Genomic DNA, 17,898 nt, shown 5'->3' with positions numbered 1-17,898 from the left:
TGCTGTGGAAACTGTTTCCTCCAATGATTGCAACATATCTAATTTATAGATAGGCATTGTTCAGAAAGAATGTTGGATATGGCATTGGAGGACTTGTGTTCAAACCCCAGTTTTGCCTTTCTAGGTCTCAGTTTCCTTATCTCTAAAATGAGAGGATATTGGACCTCTGAGGCACTTTCCAGATTTAAGTCCATGATTTGATGGCAGTTGAGAGTCTCAGAGAGTTAAATGATATATCTATGGTAACATGACAAGTAAAGTTCAGAGATAGAATTTGATTGCAGGTCTTCTTGAATCCCCACCCAAGACATTATTCCTTGTACCATTCTTTTTTGTTGGAAGATTATTTCTATAATTTGTTTCTGACTCTGTGACCTCATCTAGGATGTTTTGGGTTTGGGTTTTTTTTTTTTTTTTTTTTTTGGTTTGGGTTTTTTTTGTTTGTTTGTTTGTTTGCTTTGGTTTTTGTTTGTTTATTTATTTGTTTGTTTTATTTTTATAAAATTACTGGAGTGGTTTGACATTTCCTTTTCCAGCTCATTTTTACAGATGACGAAACTGGGGCAAACAGAGTTAAATGACTTGCCCAGGGCCATAGTTAGTAAATGACTAAAGCCAGATTTGAACTCGGAAAAAGGCATCTTCACTCCCTGCCTGGACTCTTATCTACCAAGCCATTTAGCTGTCCTAAGTTGCTTCCCTATCAATGGAATGTTGATGGTAACTTAGAGGTTGAAAATGGGGCTAATAAGATCAATTTGATAAGCTTATCATCAGATCATTCTTTGTTCAGGATGTTTGAATGCCTCTCTCTTCTATTGGTGTAGACATGATCATTGACTCTGTTGAGAGAAGTAATCTTCATTCCAAAGAGATTTTCTGATTAAGTTTCAGTGTCTGGAGCTATCTCCCATTACTTCCATTAACTGATGGACCTGTATTTTAAGAAGGACATACTCTTCTGGAAGAGCTTATAAAAGGGAAGCAGACTAACCCTTTTATTCTTTTTTTACTTTATTTTGAAGATAGGAGGAGTAAAAGGGTGTGTGTGTATGTGTGTGGGTGGGTGTGTTTGTGTGTATCTCCTGAATACCAACTTCCCAAACAAAGGAGGGAAACATTCTTGGGCAATATGATTTCTGAACCTCAAGTCTCCTATTTAAAGGAAGGAATATTTTCTGGGTAACTCAAGAGTGAGGGATTGCCTTGTAAGTAAATCCAAGTTCAAGAACTCAGTTGGCTACACAGATTAGTAGCAAGAGAACACAGTCACATTATGAGTGAACAAGGGATATGGATCTTGCTCTATTATTACCATTTTTTGAAAGTATGATATACTGATTTCTACTGATATAATCATTCCGGAGAACAATTTGGAACTATGCCCAAAGGGCTACCAAATTGAGAATACCTTTTAAGTCATCAGTGTCTCCACTGGATCTGTGTACCAAAGAGATCATAAAAGAGGGGAAAGGATCCACATGTGAAAAAATATTTGTAGCAATCCTTTTTGTAGTAGCAAGGAATTAGAAAGTGAGTGGATGCCATCAGTTGGAAAATGGCTGAATAACTTATGGTATATGAATGTTCATGGAATATCATTATTCTATAAGAAACAATTAGTGGGATGATTTCAGAAAGGACTGGAGACACTTATGTGAACTGATGCTAAATGAAATGAATAGAACCAAGAGAACATTGTACACAGAAACAACAAGATTATGTGATGATCAGTTCTGATGAATGTGGCTCTTTTCAACAATAAGATGATTTAGGTCAGTTCCAATAAACTTGTGTTCGAGAGAACCATCTGCATCTAGAAAGAGGACTATGGAGAGTGAATATGCATCACAACATAATATTTTCACCCCTTTTTGTTGTTGTTTGCTTGCTTTTTTCTTTATCTTTTTCCCCCTTTTTAATCTGATTTTTCTTGTGCAACATGATAAAGGTGGAAATATGTTTAGAGGAATTTCACATTTTTAACTTATACTGGATTACTTGCTGTCTGGGGGGAAGTAGGGGAAAAGAGAGAAAATTTGGATCACAAGGTTTTGCAAGGGTGAATGTTAAAAATTATCTTCGCATGCAGTTTGAAAATAAAAGCCTATTATTAAAAATAAGTATGGTTCTAATAAGAAGACAACAGAAAGGGAAGAAGGGAAGGAAGAAAGGAGGAAGAGAGAAAAGGATGAATGGAGGAATAAAGGAAGGGAGATAGGAAGGAAGAAGAATTTATTAAGTGCTTTACTAAGTATTTTAGGCAGCATGCTAAGTGCTTTACAAGTATTATCTCATTTGATCTTCACGACAATCTTGGGAGGTAAGTACTATTATTACTTTCATTTTGAAGTTGAAGAAACTGAGGCAAGGATATTAAGTGATTTGCCCAAGCATACAGAACTATAAATTGGATGAAGTTGGATTAGAATGATGAAGAATGAATTTGGATTAGAACTCAGATCTTCTACCACTACACATCTCTCAGATTGGCTAAGATGACAGGAAATGATAATGACGAATATTGGAGGGGATGTGGGAAAACATATGTTGTTGGTGGAATTGTGAACAGATCCAACCATTCTGGAGAGCAATTTGGAACTATGCTCCAAAAAGTTATCAAACTGTGCATTCCCTTTGACCAAGCAGTGTTTCTACTGGGCTTATATCCCAAAGAGATAGTAAAGAAGGGAAAAGGACCCACATGTGCAAAAATGTTTGTGGCAGTCTTTTCTTGTGGAAAGAAACTGGAAACCGAGTGTATGCCCATCAGTTGGAGAATGGCTGAATGAATTATGGTATATTAATGTTATGGAATATTATTGTTCTGTAAGAAATGACTAGCAAGATGATTTCAGAGAGACTTGGGGAGATTTATATGAACTGATGTGAAATGAGTGAAACGAGCAGAACCAGGAGATCATTATAGACAGCAACAACAAGATTATACGACAATCAATTCTGATGGACGTGGCGCTCTTCATCATTGAGATGATTCAAATCAGTTCTACTTGTGCGGTGATGAAGCGTGCCATCCACATATCCATGTGAGAGTATATATATATACACACACACACACACACACACATATATTGGATCTAACATGTATTTCAACAATATTTAACATGTATTGGACTATCTGCCAGTTAGGGGAGAGGGTGGGGGGAAGGAGGGGAAAATTTGGAACAAAAGATTATGCAAAGGTCAGTGTTAGAAAAATTATCCATTCATATACTTTGTAAATATAAAGCTTTAATAAAAACACATGTAAAAAAAAAAAAGAACTCAGATCTTTCCAATGTATGAACTGATGCAAAGTTAAGTGAAAAGACTAGAATACTATACACAATAATAGCAATATTATAATGATGATCAATTGTGGAAAGCTTAGCTATTCTGAACAATACAATGATCCATGACAATTCCAAAGAATTCATGATAAAAAATGCAATCTACTTCCAGAAAGAGAACTGATAAACTCTCAAGACAGATAAAAGCATATTTTTCCTCTTTCTTTGTTTTGCTTGCTTTATTTTTTTTGCAACATGACTAATATGGAAGTATGTTTTGCATGACTTTACATGTATAATGGATATTATATTGCTTGTCTTCTCAATAGGTGGGAGAGAGGGTAGAGGGAGAGAAAGATTTTGGAACTCAAATTTTGTTAAATGAGTGCCAATAAATAAAGCAAATGAATGAATAATAAAAGAAAGAAACCCAGGTCTTCCTGACTCCGGGTACAGAATTCTAGCCATTATGCCATGTATATTCTCCCTAATTTGAATAATAGAGGCCATGTGGTGTGATGAAAATTGTGGCATCAGGAAAAATCTGGGTTTAATTCTTGGCTCCAATATTTATACGCTATGTGATCTGGGCCAAATTACTTAAATCTTTCTGAGCCTCACTTTCCCCACCTATAAAATGGGGATGCTGCAAAATGCTTCTCTAAGAAAGCTGTTGAAAGGAAAGTGCTCCATGAAACAAACTACTACATAAATCTGAGTTTTTGTTATTGTCCACACAAAGGCTTATTAGCAACTTCTTGCCATCTATTTACATTAGTTTCTAAGAACTTTTTTTTCCCATAAGAATTGTTTTTTTCCTAGTCATCTTTGCTTTTTATAAGCCAGAAGAAAGAATTTCAGGGGTTACTTCCTCCAAAATTATTGGTAAAATGGTCTATCAAAATCTAGGGAATACCATTATAAATGTTTCTCCTTTCAGAAAAGTTTCTTTTAATGCTATACTACAACTGTCATTAAATGAGTTTTCAATCCACGAGAAAATATTTTTCTTGTCCTATTATTAATCAAATGTAACATTTTGTTGAGACTCTTTAGAAGGTCATGTTTCTTTGTGCCAAACATTATAAATGAATGGATTATTTTGACTAAGTTAGGTATAATAGTTATGTGATGTGTGATGTTGGATTTGTCACTAAATGATGGAAAAATTCATAATGGCCATTCTCTTTGGCAAAAGGTAGATTTATTTAGGGAATAAGTCACAGACAAAACGAAGGAATACGATAGACACCAGGAATGGTAAACATAAAATAGAGTTGGGAGAGCATATGAAAGACAAGTTCCTCAGTGGAATTCACAATTACCCAGTAGAAAGGGAGCATCCCATGAGGTTGGGGCTTGCCCTTAGCTGGCAGGCTAAATCTTGGAATGGACTTAGCAACCTAAAAGACTGAGAAAGCTGAAAGGAGAACAGGAGTTAGGGGAACTACTATGTGGCATGAGGCAAGGAGAAAGGGAAGGGGAAAAACACATCAAGGAAGAGTGCTGTGGCAGGCTGACTCAAAGGAAGGTCGCAGCCATGAGATGGCTCTCAAGTAGGTTTTATAGGAAAATTTAACCTCAGGGACATGAATGAGATTTCTACAGAGGGTAAGAATTCCACCCTCTTGTCAGACTCAGATATAGGTGGGAATAATTCCAATAGAAACATGATTTTGGAAATCAAGTTAGAAGGATCTGACCTCAAGTAGAGTTCAAAGAGCCATCCTTCAGACTCCTTTTATACAGATGAACAAATCTCTACCTTTTGAAGTTCTGTGGCATTTCTCTGGGATGGTGGGTTTTCTGATTTATTAGTCCTCATCCATACCTGGATTCAAACTCGAGAAATAATATTAGTTTTGTCTCAAATAGCCCAATCCTATATCAAAGGTTTTAGATCTAAAAAGAAAAAAGCTTTCAAATCATTGTCCCCAAAATTTTCTTAGGGTTGATATGGTGGAAGGCAGCACCTAATAAATGTTAGATAATTTGCTGAATGAATTTTGAAATAACCATTTTCAGAGAATTTGCAGTTAACCAGAAATCCAACAAACTTCTCTTAGAAGTTTCTTGTATTACTAAGCAGTAGAATCTTGATACAGCATCTTATCTAAGTGATCTTTAGTATTACAGAAATGATTTTGCTCTTAGTACCACCAAGTTGAAAAATAAAACCAAATATTCAGTTATTAATACCATGTAAACATAGGCTATCTCTTCCAGCAGGGAGGGCCCAAAGAAGGCCTGAGCAGGGTGGGATTCTTTCAACTGCCCCCAATAATCAGTGAAGTGGGGGAAGGGTTAGAGCAGATTAGGAGTAGCCACAATCAGTAAGAGAAGCTTGGACAAGGCCCTCCTTCATAATTATGTCAACTGATCTAAAATAAAACTATGATACAATTTTCAGTCCTAATTTTCAGTCCTAAATTTCAGATTACACCTGTATTTTCTTTCTTGTTTGGGAATTTCACATTCCATACCTCATTTCCTCAGGCTTATGACCTTGCTAGCTATTAGAAAGAACACAAATGATAACTAAATAATTTTGAATGAAAGCTTCATAAAACAAAGCAGATAAATGTCCAGCAGGGCTAACAAAAATTTAAAATATAGCTCAAAACATTTAATAACTGTACAATATACAATTTAGAAAGCAACATGAATTAATTCCTAAGTACATTTCATCCATTTTAGGAGATACAAACATGTGACTCAGTTTTTGCTTACAATCAAATCAAATACAGATTTAAATTTCCCGTGGTAATACTTACATATTTGCACACATCTTATACCAGAATAAACAAGTTCACATTTTTAGCATGCACTAGTTAATAGTAATTATCTAATCCATATTAGCTAGGCCAGATTTCACAAGTCTCTCTAGGGGAGAGAAAAAGGGAAAAGCCCATAAAGAGGGAGCTTTTTCTTTCTGCAGCTATTCTGCAAGCCTTTCAGGGCCAAAGAATGCTTTTAGTTACAAGTCAAATCATTACTTATTAATGAATATTTAGTAAATTTCATATCAAATACATTTCCTTTTTAAGTCAATTAAGAAGAAATAAGTCATAGTGCCAAACAGCTTAATGATTAGTCTTAAAACTCCCATAATCTGCTAAAATATGTTAACAGTTCCATAACTTCAATTAATTATTTCTATAGACCCAAAATGGCCAATTCTAAGTTTACAGAAATATGTCAGGGTTTTTTGTTTTTTTGATATGACAGTTAAAAACTTTCCCTATCTCAGAACTAGTCATTATGGCCTACGAGGCTTCAGGGATGAGAGAGGGGCTCAAAACCAGAGTGCCCAACTCTTAGAAAAAGTCATCCACAGTCCTTCCTCTCATAGGGCCAAAAAGCTAAATAGCTGGCTAAAAGCTATTTACATAAGTTCAATTATAATTTCAAAGAGAATTCATGTCCACATAAGGGGACCTCTCAGATCAGAGAGATTTTCTTAACTTAAAGAGTCCTTTTTCTGGCACAAGGAGGTGTTCTTCCTGCCAAAAGGTACTTTTGATAAGAGGGAGCCTTAATCCCATCCTTCTAACTGACTCCCACAGTCCCAGAGTCCTAGAAAAAAATGGGGTCCACACCAGAAATGGCAAAACTACTTGACTTAGGGTATTCTCCAAATGAGTCTAACCAGTAGCCTCTAGTTTCCTCTAAGTGATCAATGAGCCTTGGAGGAGAAAAAACACTGGGTCTCCCCAAAAAGCTTTGCTACATGGAGGAATGGGACTTAAAAATGGGTGGGACCCCCTAGTTTCGGGCTAGACTCTGAAGGAGATCTAGCAAATTAGCAACTTGCTTAGCTAGTTCTAATAGCCTATAAAGTGGTAAAAAGAGAGTTAAGGAAGATAAGTTAATGTAGGGGATTTTATGGAGACAAATAAGGAGCAAAAAGGTTTCAATTGCTCCACCATCCTTGGCTAAACAGTTAGACCCTGGGCTATGATCCATCAATTTCTCTTTTTTTATCTTCTGGGAAGGAGAAATTCTGGGGACAATGACTGTCTTCTGCTAGAACCATGGCTTTTTCCATCTGGAAAAGTTCGTAGTTCATCATATAAAGTTTACATTCTACATCTAAAACTCATCTTACATATAAAAAGAGAGCTACTTTTCTGGCTACCTAACAAGAACTTGTTCTGGAAACTTAGGATGTAGTAATTTGTCATTTTTCATTATCATTACTAATTCAGCCATTAAAATCCCACCAACAATAAATGGTCACTGTGATTTCTTAGGGATGAATTAGTAATGATAATTTTAGAAAGTCAATATTAAAGCATCAGAAATAGCAACTTACTAGGGAGAATTCAGCTACAATAAAATCTGGAATTTCAATTGCATTACAATTCTGCATTTGTGTTTTAGTAGAATCCCTAATTTAAATTAGGTAATTTTTTATCAAATGTCAACATAGAGTACATGAAACTGTCCAAACAGGATCACAGATCTAGAATATTTAGCCAATTTTAGGGCTCTGCTGCACCTTCTATGTGATTCCCTGAAAATTCATATTAACAAGGATCACAATTTTCAGTGGGAAAGGGAGAAATACCTTTCAAAGTTAAAACGATGATCTGATAAATTAGCTGAATTTACAGCAAGGATCCCAAATTCATAGCTTAATGAGGGTTAGTCTAAATGAATTTAAGCAGAATGACTGAAAATCAATTTAAAATAATCTACCTGAGAATTAGATATTTTTTCAGAATAAATCTGAATAGCTAAAATATTTATTGTATTTCTATAACATAGGTGTATGTCTATCAGTGGCAACATATTTTAAAATATACTATGGTATAAAAATACAAAAACATTACTTGTTATCTTTCCTCATTCAATATAAACTACTTTGGATGCAAAAGTATGCAAGAAAAACCAGTTTTTCAGCAATGGAACAGATTATTTGTTGGATACAATTTTGTCTCATTTTCCACAATTAATTTAATGATTCTCTTATTCCATGGTCTATTCATTTGGAGGGAAAAGGGAAAGATGATAAGGTACAAAAGGTCCCAAATTTCCCCAAACCACCTGGAGGCAGTCTCTGTCTGGAGAGGAAGAGGTGGGGAAGTATTTCCAGAGGAGAAGCTAAAAGGGTCACGCTCTTCTATATATTTGAGAAAATTTTAGGAACTCAGGAAGTTGGGGATACAGGAGGTCCTCATCTAGAGAGAAACTGAGGCTGGCTTCAGGGTATGGGGAGAGGGTTTTGGGGAACCTACTCCTCATTGGAAAAACTGGGCATAATCCCCAAAGCAGGTATCAAACAATATTTTTATGCAGTCAGTGTGGTGTAGTGGATAGTGTGGTAGACTTAGTATGGAAAAGTCAAATATCCATTATATATATATATATATGTATATGTATAAATACACATTTATGTATAATAAGCACATTTATGTACAATAAACATATATATTTTGCATTATAGATGGATAGGAAAGGCCTCCTATAGAAAGTCAGATTTGAACTGAGATTTGAAGGAGATCAGGAGAATTTAGACGTAGAAATGAGAAGGAACAATGTTCCAAACCTAGAAGGGAAGTCCATGAAAAGTTAAGGAGATGTTGGATGACATTCATGAGAGAGGAAGAGAAAGTAAATCATGAAGCTGCATCACATAGGACATGGGGCAAAGTAAAATAGACGAACACAGGAAAAACAGAAATGTGATTTGCAAAGACTGAGATATAAAGTCTAAAGAATAATATTTACTATTCATTTTCCTTTGCCTAGTAAGAAGTGTAAACAGAGAACTTCAAACATAAGCCACTCCCTACTCAATAAACAGCCTTGTGAAATTATTTATTTTCAGACTCCAAAATAAAAGCTGTTTTTGACCTATCACTAAAGTTTATAGAATTTTAAACAATCAAATATCTCTTCAGAATGATTCAACTAAGAATTGTATTTGGCACACTTTCCTTCAAAGATTGAAAAAAATGAAGCTGCTTATCCACCCCACCTCCCTGCCAAAAAAAAAATAATAATTAAGTGACTTCTTATTTTTATAACACTAAATTCTCTGCTTCCAACTTAGGAATTCAAGAATCATATTATTCTCTCATCATTCTAGGATAAAAAGAATTATTGGTTGAGAATTAGAAAGGATTTTTGGGATCATTTTACAGGAAGCTGAGGGACAGAGCCCAGCATCCCACAATTAGGAAATGTCCAAGGTGATACATGAAGCTAGGTCTTCTTGACTTCAGCCCCTTCTTTCTATCTACTACAGAGTGTTGTTTTTTAAGTTGTCATTTAATGCCTTTCAGTCTGACTCCAGTCTGCCCTTATAGATTTATTTCTCATTATTTCTCTTCCACATCCTATATTCCAGCCAAACTTGCTGTTTCCTGACCTAGGCATTCATTCCATCGTTTGCTTCTCTACTTTTGCATGTATATCGCTAGAATGTGCTCCATCTTCTTTTCTGTCTCCCCAAATTCTTAACTTTTTTAAAAATCACCTCCCTCCTCTCAAATGATCTTGTTTTTACCTCAACCTCCTTTCCCTCAGAACATAAAAAACTCCTCAAGTGCAAGCACTGTCTTTTTCTTTTGTCTTTATATTCCTAGAGCTATGCCTGGATTTCCCTCCCTCCACCTTTTTACTTCTTTCAACTCTTATCTAAAATTTCATCTTTTCCAGGAAGCCTTTCCCAATCACTTTACTACTAGGGTCTTCCCTTTGTACATAGATTGTTTATGCACAATTGTTTTTGTGTTCTCTTCCCTATTAGAATGAGAACAAGGAAAATCTTTTGCCTTTCTTTATGTTTCAAGCTCTTAAACTTGGCAGCTAGTAAGTGCCTAATAAATGCTTATTGACTGACATAGTAGATGTTTAATAAATGCCTTTTCAATAAATGAATGAGTGTCCTGTGTTCTTTAGTTTCTCTTTGCCCATTTTTGATCAGGATGTTGAAGTGGGGAACAGAGATAACTTTATAGCAATAATGAAGAGCAAAGGACATATGTCTAGTGCATACTTAATGTACAAATAAATGAAGGGAAGGTAATGGCTAACTTTATATTATTGTATCTAAGTGGATGAATGAGTAGGCTGTAGTCTACATAGAATCATTAAAAAATATAAATAAAAAGGCAAAGAGTAGTACCATGATAGGAGCCATGTATTGAAGGTATTAGCTCTATAATTAGTAAATTGGCAGCAACTCATAGACAAAAAGTTTGAAAGTCTGTTCTTTTCTTACCCATTGACATTGTACAATTTTCAGTGGAAAAAAAATGAGAGAGGATATTATTTTTAAAGAAATTCTGTGATCTTTCATCTTTAAGAAAGGTATTTTCCATGTAGCCTTTTTCAAGGCTGGGATCCTTTTCCCAACCTCCACTTGAAATGATGAGTCACGTTCCCCAGAGAAATACTAGTGGCTATATCTTCCCCTCCAGGTTTTGAGGGTAACCTTAAGGAGTTAAAAGATAATTCTCTAATGACATCGGTTCAATTCTCCATTCCAATGTTTTCCCTAATAGCTATTACCTGTTACAGCTAATATTTTCCTTAATCAATGATAATATATTGATCTAGTGATTAAAGACTCAGATTAGATAACAAATTAACATCAATTAGCTTTTTACAAAATAATATTTACTGAAAGGATATATTGAGAATAGAAGTTACAAAGTATTCCCCACCCTTGGCCATCCATGAGAACATCACCCCTAAATACTCACCAAGTATACTTCTGAATAAAATAGATACTGGATGAGTCATTTCCAATGCCATAGAGAGGTCTTAACTACATCTCACTTAGTTCAGCTGGTAGCAAATTCTGGTGTGGACTCCCAAGCCTGAATCTCAGATTTTTCAAAGGAACCCCAAATCAAAAGCTCCCTCATCCTGCAAATGCCCACAGCCTGCAACATCCCTGCCCCACTGCCTTTGCACTCACTGGTGTGCTGATTCCTTCTCTCCCATGATCAGGTCTGCAGCACAGCTGGGCCTGGCATTCAGCTGAGGTTCCTTCAGCCTTCCCTGTCACAGACCAAACTCCACAGTTTAGAAGATGAAAGTCTCTGTAGTTCCAGCTGAGGCTCCAGTTCCTTACTTGGTGTTTCAGTGGAGCTAGCCTGGAGGTGTTTGCACTTCACATAGGTTAATCCCTGGCTGGGGTCTTTCTTTGGATATTCTCAGGTTGTATCAGGAAGATCCCTGTTCTATCCCAAGTCTTCTTGATTTTTCACCAGTGTATGTTCACCCTGAGGCACAAACTTATTTCATTTATGAGAGAAATTGGGAGAGCTTCAACTTTATCAAACTACTCTGCCTTCTTCCCAGAATCTTTCCCCTTTTGTTTCTTAACAGTGAGAAAAGCAGTGATTCTGGATTCAGAGGCCTAGCTTCAAATCTCCTTTCTGTTGTTTACAATCTGGGTTTACTCAGGCAAGTTACTTGAGTTCCCCAGGCTTTAGCATTTTCCCCTTTTTCTCTAGCCTCCCATTCCATCCCGACATTCAAAGTAAATTCGTAATCATTCTAACTCAGATTCAGAACACAGCTGCTGCTTCCTGACCATCTCCATACAATGCTACTGCCCAAATTAGTAGAATCTACTTTGCTTCCAGTTCTTTGCTATGAGAAAAATGTATTTTTTTACTTTTTCGGTCCTATAATAATACTTTTAAGATCTATGATTTTTTTCAGTGTGGGTATTCCCTTCTTGAAGCATATTGCAATTCCATTATAACCTAGAAGAGGAGGCATTTGGTTTGGGCTTTAAAGGGTTGGTCATCACAAGCTTCAGTAGTTGAAAGATCAACCACATAGCTATGAGTCTTGATATTTAGATTTTTCTCAGACTGGAGACTCATATAGTCTGCCTGTTCCCAGAACTATACTCATCCTTCGAATCTCCTTTGAAAATTATATTTTCTTGAACTAATCTAATTTGAACACTGCATCACTTTTTGTTTTGATTCTTAACCACTTTAGCAAATAAGAAAATATTTTTATGCCAGTCATTGAAGTGTACAATTCACATCCAAAATCATATTTACCATTTTTTTCTTCCCTTTTCCTTCATCACCAAACCAATTCTTCCTCCTGAATTTCTGGTTTTGCTTATGATATTCTCATTTTCCTGGATCCCACATTAGAAATTCAGAAGGTATTTTTGACTTCTCTTTCATCCTTTCACAGTCTGTGCATTCTTACTTCAAAATTTCTCATCTATCAATCCATTTTCCATTTTTGCTGATAGTTTCAAAGCATAAAGAAGTTCTTATCTTATGCATTGGTTGAACACTAATTTTGTTAGGCCAAATTCTGCTCCCTTCAATTATATTCACAGAATCATAAAATTGGAAAGGAACACAGAGGTCAACTAGCCCAAAACATACATGAAAATCAATCATTAAATTGGTATATATTTATTAATCATATGTTATGTTAAAGATATCTATTATGTGTAAGATACTATGCTTAGTGATGGGAAAACATAACAGCTCCTACCCTCAAGGAATTTATATTTCTTTAGGACAGACCATAGAATATTGTGGGATAGAAATCAAGAAAACTCCTGGAAAAGTTAGGAAAGTCTTTATGAAGTTTTGTAGATACTAAAGCACCTGCTAAAAGTATTTACTAAAGCACATTTATAAATTTTATAAATCTTAGCTCATTTAACACAACTCACTGTCCCATTCTTTGTTATAATTTAATCTCTTATATCATGCCAGTGAACTTGGTTGGCATCTTTTATTCCTGGTATTACCACCTTTTCCCCACCTCTAAATATTGTTCATATACTGCAAAACTCAGTTCAAACAGTACTTTCTATAAATATATCCAATGAGATAATCATAAAGTGTTTAGCACAATGTTTGGCACATAGTGGGTATTATATAAATGCCTATTTCCATTCCCTCCACCATATTCTGCCAGTGCAGTTTGACTGAAGAACATGGAAAGGAGAAAAATGAATAATAAGATTGAAAAGAGAAGACAGGGTCGAGTTGTGTGTGTTCCATAAAGATTTATTTCACTTTATTTTGTTGAAAGAAGAAAAAAGTGCCTATTTAGCTTAATGATTATCAAAAAGGCATAGATTTAGAACTAGAAAGGGCCACAAAGGCTGTCTAGTTCAACTCTTTCATTTTACAGATGAGAAACTGAGGCCCAGAGATGTTATGACTTGCTTTGTCTGAGGCAGGTTTGGAACCAAGTTTTCTGACTACAGAACTAGTGCTTTTTGTTTTATCATTATGGGCTCTTCACCCCCAAAGAGATCATAACCCTTCCCCCTTCTTATCTTTCATGATTCTTATCTGTACTAAAATGGAAACAAGATTATAGATGTACAGCTGAAAAAGACTACAGAGATCATATAGTCCACCCATCTCATTTTAGAGATAAAGAAATTAAGTCCCAAGAAGCTAAATGACTTGCCCAGTTACATAAGTAATAAAGGCTTACCCTCTGAAATCCAAATTAGTATTTTTTCAATGCAATATAGCAGTACCAGGAGACTAATGATATAACAAGATGGGCTTTTATCATTAGTAGCACACAGGTTATTAGTATCATTGAAAATACTATGCACTTCCCCTCATCTGCTTTTCCTACTATTCATTTTTATGCTGGACTCATCATCACATTGGTGAATTAATTCAACTCAGATGCATATAGAAATCTTGATAACACGTATCTTCCATTCATTAGTATTTCACTTAGTTTCCAAATGCAAATATCTAGAATTATCTTTTTCACATTATTATGGATTTTACTGAAGTCTGTGGTTTTCCATGGCTTAATACTATTCATTTCAATGCCATAAGCAATTTGGAGCTTAGCAAGAACTTCAACACCACAGTATAGGAGAACATTACAATCAATACTAAAACATAGAAAATTCTTAGCAATGAATGAAACAGAAAAAAATTGTTATCACTGTTATAAACCCCTATAAAATTTCAGGCCATGTTACTCTTGGTCCATATAAGTCTCCAGTTCTTGAGTCCCTGGGTAGTTTTCAAAGTGAGCTTGCTCATCAGTTCCCCAGATTAAAGAAAAAAAGAGGTTAAGAAATAAATTCTATCTAGAAATAATTGTCTCTCCACTATTTTGTTATTTGATGCTAGCTTAAGAAAGAGGAACTACTAAAGCTATTGAGAGAAATGCAACATTTTTCACTTGATGTCTTTTATACTTATTTTATTATACTGTGATCTGTGTGACCTAAATTATTTCTCTTCTTTATGAATACTATTAAAATATATGCTAACATTAGATAACAGTTACCTTTTTATTGACCCAAATGTTGCCTGAACTTTGCATCAAATTTATGTTTAATATTAATGAGAAGGAAAAAGAACCAGGCACAATAAAACAGTTTCCGATCTTTAAAGTTTCATAGTGAGTCATGGGTCTGTCTAACAAGATAAATGTAACAGGACATCCTGTAGTCACTGTATAGTTTTTCCAACCCATCTAAAAAATTTTTGGTCCTCATGAGATTGAAAGGTATTTAATCAAATATTAAAACCTGTTTAACTTGTAGCTGCAATAAAATGCAAAAAAAAAAAAAAAGTAGCAGAGGACCCCTAAAAAGGACCATATTTGGAATTCCTATTTTATTTGCAATTTGACTTATGATGATTTTGAACACTATTTCTGATTATTTTTAAACTAATAAACTGATCTTTGTGTTATTTTTGTTGTTGATTTATTTTCACCTTTTCTTGATGTATTTGATTTTTTTGCTACATTTTAGCATTTAAAGGCAAATCAAGAACTTTTCTTTTAAAGACTTAAAGTACTTAATGTTCCTACTAGACATGTCAGTTTGTTAATTTTATTTCATATGCAATCTATAACTATGAATTTAAAAAGAATGTTTTTCCCCTTTATGCTTCAAATGTAATCATGAACAATTCACATCAAGCTAAAACATATATAGCCTTCTATGCTACCAATAAAAGACAAGAGTGTCTGTGTGTGTGTGTGTGTGTGTGTGTGTGTGTAAGAGAGAAAGAGAGAATGTTATCTATACTTGTATATATGTATATATGTGATATCCATATTCATATACACATACACATATAAATCAAGGGGGAAAGTGAATATTAGCTAATGGCTATAGTAGTGAAGAACAATGAGCAAGTTCAGATTATTATTAGTTTGCTTATATGTCAAAGGAGCATTATAGTTGGCTTTATTGCCCTTATATTAGCTTTTGCCTTGCTTATAAAATTAATATTAATAGTGATTATTATTTATTAAATTAAACTACAAATATGTTTTAATTTCATGTCAATAAGCTGTATGTCATTTTTAAAATGTGATCCAGGTTTAAAGAATCAGTTAAGTCTATTTAGTTTAACCTAAGGGGATTTAGGAATAAACAATAGGATAAGTCATAAATAATTCTTTCTTATCTGTGGATTTTCTTAGTGATAAAATCATATGAAATATAATTATATAGTACAATCTTGGTGTTATTGTAAATATAAGCTATGGTTCTTGACTTCTGGCATTATTCTTGTCTTTGACTGTACAATTTCCCATGAAGCTACCTGAACTTTACATACATATATATTTATATTTATACACATATCAGGTATATGTGATCTATATATTTTATATATTTTTGCTCTATGTAAACATATAAAACAACTAAAATGTTCTGAGAAGAATTTGTTCTGCTTTGAACATGGATATAACATGCAATTCACATTTACTTGTAACATTATTTTAAAAAGATATTTTCTGCACTTTTTTCATCTCTCATGGACATTAGCTCTATTTTCTTTTTGGAAAAAGTGCTTAGAATTTTATCTCTTCCTCTCTCTGTCAAATATATGTGTATAATTTAGCATATTAAAAAGCTGAAATTATGGGAGGGCTACATAGTAAGAAGCAAATCCTGCATTTTTATACTTGTTTTAGCCTTTCAATCTAGTTACCAGAATATTTTTAATATATTTTATAGTTATCAAAAATTCACAAGATTCCATAATCCACTTGACATTATTAGTACCTCCAGGAATCTATGCTTGATTTGTTTTAGCATCACCATTTTGTGTAGATTTGTTCATATTTTTACTGGCATCTATCAACCTCTTGGGTAAATTCCCTCTCTTCTTTGTAGATAGACCCACAAATATAAAAGAAATGTCCATTTTGGGGTATTTTATTCAAAAGCAGAACATGATAATATCTCTTACTGGCATCTATCAGCCTCTTGGGTAAGTTTCCTCCCTTCTTTATGGACCCACAAAACATAAAAGATATGTCCAATTTTGAGCATTTTATTCAAAAGCAGAATATAATTAATATTAACTGGGGAAATAAAAAACTATAAACATCATAAAGAAAATACTTTCTTGTAATTAGTATGGGATGGGAACTGACTCTGTCATTTCACTCTTCTAGAACATTCCTAGGTAAGGGAACTCATTCTATCCATGTGAGTTAGAACCTTCTCTGAAGATTATATAGCATGAGTGTACTCTGGTACCCATTACCAGAATTCCAGGCATGTTACATTTCATCCCTCCCCCCAAGGAGTTAGGAAAGATTCCAACCTCTCTCATTGGATAGAACCCTCTAACTGTTCTTCCCCATTTTTAAGATTCAAAGTATCATTCTAGTTCCACTTAACTACATAACAGTCAGATCAGCTTTTACAAAGCAGCATCAATTCAAAGTTGTAGTATGAACAAATATTTCCCCCACTACATAGGAGCATAATATTGAAAGAGGAATTAGGCTCATAGCTTAATTTAGATCCAACATAGCATTAATCCCACCAATTCCAGTACTAGCCTTCCTTTGGCTTGTCTGTGGGATCTTGGCTTTCTTAGTGCTTTCTTGATATGCTGACTACATATCTATCCTGGAATAACAGGCTCTAAAAATCTCATAGCTCCAGCTCTTGGTCCTAGACTGCATTCTGCACCTCATACTCAAAAGACCAAATGAAATAGATGAATATCCTAAGCCATTTTTTTTTTTGGTGCCACATGGCCTGAGGAGAGGGAAAGGTGACCCAAAAACCTTCTCTGATTATTGCATATTGTCATCCACTGTGTTTGAAGGAGTCCTTCAACCCAGAATAGTAGTAGCAAATGAGACTGCCCTGGCCAGGTAATTTTTAAAATGCAGTGAGCTCTGGCTAGTCAGTCAATGGGAAGACCACCAAGTAATCAACCATTTATTCTTCATGCTTATGTCTTACTTGAAAAATTGACACTGAGATTGGTTGTTTTGCTTGGTTAAATATATTTCATCACCCATTTCCATGCATCAGGTGTTAATCCACAATCTCTCTTTTAGCACCCATTATCACAGTATCATGCACTTAGAGCTTGAAGAAGTCTCATAGGTCATCTAATCTAATGCCTTCATTTCAAAAATGAGCAAACTGAGAGCTCAGGTAATTTGTTCAAAGTCATGAAGTAGTAAAGACTCCAAAGCTAGTGTTCTTTCCTTCATGCCACAATTGTATATGCTAACATAGCTCACTTTTCCTCCCTAACTTCATGGATGATACCTGGCATGAGCTGAAAATTAAGGTAAGAAGGGATGAGGAAATGCTATATGTGAAAAATAGGACAAGGAGAAAACA

This window comes from Sarcophilus harrisii, chromosome 1 (assembly GCF_902635505.1).
Source record: "Sarcophilus harrisii chromosome 1, mSarHar1.11, whole genome shotgun sequence".
Lineage (NCBI taxonomy): Eukaryota > Metazoa > Chordata > Mammalia > Dasyuromorphia > Dasyuridae > Sarcophilus > Sarcophilus harrisii.
Note: the sequence above shows the minus strand (reverse complement) of the source record.